Raw genomic sequence first — 2,740 nt, 5'->3', positions numbered from 1 at the left:
TGAAGTCTGAGCCCTGAGAAATGACCCAAGGGCTAGTGGTGTGCACACAGAAACGTGGCCTTCATTGGCTTTGCTGGTCAGAGGTACAATGGCACATCCTAGCCTGGAGCTTGGGTGTCAGCCCTCGCTTCCGCCACAAAGCCCTTCCGCTCCAGTGGTGTTAGCCTACTCACACCATGGCTCTCATCACTGGTAAGTAAAGTGGTTTTAGAGAACTTCGTACATGGAGGCAAGACATGGAAGGAGTTGTTTCCTTTCCCTGAAGACGGTTTGTTCTTTTGATAAACTACAGTTTTATTTTATTTTATTTTATTAATGCCAATAGTGGATTGTGTTTTCTCATGATGAAGCTTCTCCCCGCCACCCCTCCCCTCCCCCGCCACCCTCCACTTTAGACTTTGGCTATAAATAGGAGTTTCTTTGTTCTGTCTCCTCTGGGCAATAATTGGAAACATAAACTGGGAGACACCCTCATGTCTTTCCATGTCTCTTGGTTGTTTCTCCACAAGCAGACAGTTGCACAAACAAACAGGCTGCTTTGTTTGTGTTTTCCCTGCAGTCACAATTTCTTCCACTAAATGTTTATGCATCCCAGCATCTCAAGAACTTCAGGACCAAGATTGATGGTATGTTAATATTCGTTTGAACATGTGCACTTAATGTGCTTGGTTAATTGGAGTAATTAGTAGTCTTTTCATTCCAAGGCCGTTGCTGAAATTAAAACAGGGCGGTTATTTCTTTTAATGGACTAACTGAAGAATTTTTATTTTGAAAGTGAATCAGGATGCACAGACATGAAATTCTGCTCTGCAACAGAGGAGGAAGGGACACACATTCTGAGGACCTGGAGGTCTTTGGGGAGAGTTCCCAATCCCATTTAGACCCTCCGTATTTCCATCTATCAGTAATTACAATGCCCAGGGTGATACAATTTATCACCCAGACCATGGCACTTTCAAGAATGAAATGGGGTCCCATTACTGATGTCATCAGGACAACAGTCCTAAACAGGGAGTGTCCCAGGCAAACCAGGAGAATGATCACCCAACCTCACCTATGTATAGCTCTTTACATGAGACATTCACTGTTTGATTCCATCTGCTCCTCACCCTCAACCACGAGGGAACGGATCATTCCCATTGAACAGATCAAGCGACTGAGGCTGAAAAGCTAAGTGACTTGCCCCAGGCCTGCAAGGCAGTGAATAAAGCCATGCTCAACCGCAGCTCTTCTCCGGAGCAGTATTATGCATCCGCCACACTGACCCACATTCCTCTGGCCAGCCAGGAATGACCACAGGGGTAAGTGGTAGCAAGTGAGCATGCGTGGCAGCACCAGAAGATGGATGGGAACAGAAGAGTGGCAGAGGAAAGAACTGCATGAAGGAGCAGGCAGGCTGTCCTGGCCAGGAAGGCTCCCAGGCAGTGGCTTGGGTTTCTGAAAGAGGCTGACCTTCTTGAGGGGCCTCAAAGAAGGCTGCTCTGACATTCTGGCCCGGCTTCCTGCTCCTCAGGCATGCATGCAGCTCAAACGAGCTCCAGGGCTCCCTTGTGGCCAAGGGAGCTCTAATTATAAAGGCAACAGCTGTTGTGACAGTATTTTCCAGAAGATAACTTTTGGCAAATTCCTGAACTGAAAGTGCTGGCCATACGGCAGCGTGGTCTGTGGGCTGTCATGGTCACACTGTGTGTCACTCTCATCTGTGACACCTCTACCAGGCAGCACTGATTCTCTCCTTCCTCCCTGCTGCTTCTCTCCCCCTCCCATCACTCCTTCACCCCTCCTCGTCCTTGCTTGGTGAAGGCAAATGTACCCTGCTCTGCTTAACTAATTCCCTCTGATATTGGCATTTCTATCTTTACAATTTGGCGTCCCAGTGAAGTTTCCCTTTGTACACACATTTCCCTGTTCCTGTGTTCCCAATATTCAGGTATCATCACTCAATAACCATGCGACAGCAGTAATGCTTTTCATATGGAAAGAACTGGTTTTTTATTGATGGCAAATGTTGTGATGAACTTTCATGCCCACTTGGAGCCAGAGGGGCTTTTTATTGGGTGAACCACACTAAGATGTGGTTCCAAGAAATGTCTTTGGAGTGTGGACTGAGATGTACTTTTGGGAGCAGGTCTTGAGGATGGGGGTGGGGGAGGGAGTGCAGGGAGCTTTTCCCTTTATCAAAATCTCATGAATCAAAACGTATAACAGCAACATTATTAATAACCCTACAGTTGCTTCCACTTGGTATTTTTCCAAGCACTTCCCTGGAACCCTAAAATGAAGGCAAGGCAGATATTATTATTTCCATGTTACAAGTTAAGCAACATTGTAACAGGACTGACTGGTCCCATGAGCAAGGAGGCAGTTGATACACGGCTAAGTGTCCCAGGAGAAGGATACTTTTAGCAGGTGGGAAAGCTGTCCTTGAGCATCATAGATGCTCTCAGAAGATCAGGAGTCCTCCCCAGGCTAAGTTCTTCTCAAAGTCCTCTTTGCCTAGTCCAAATATAAGAGCGTGGCCACCACGTCTAGGTATGGTGCTCCTCATCTCAGTGCCGCCGGCAATGCAGGTAAGCATCCTGACATCTAACCCAGATGCAGTGGGGAACCATGGGTTATTTGCCATTAGCATATGATGTGGCAGACAGAATGTGAATGCCATGTACTGACCGTCACAGGCGAGAGCCAGTCTCCGTTGGACCTAACAAGAGAAGGGCAAATACTGGAATGTGGATGGTGG

Source organism: Leptonychotes weddellii, chromosome 8, assembly GCF_054177405.1.
Source record: "Leptonychotes weddellii isolate Sample4059 chromosome 8, ASM5417740v2, whole genome shotgun sequence".
NCBI classification, from domain to species: Eukaryota; Metazoa; Chordata; class Mammalia; order Carnivora; family Phocidae; genus Leptonychotes; species Leptonychotes weddellii.
The sequence above is the reverse complement of the archived record's forward strand: the minus strand, read 5'-3'. Positions refer to the sequence as shown.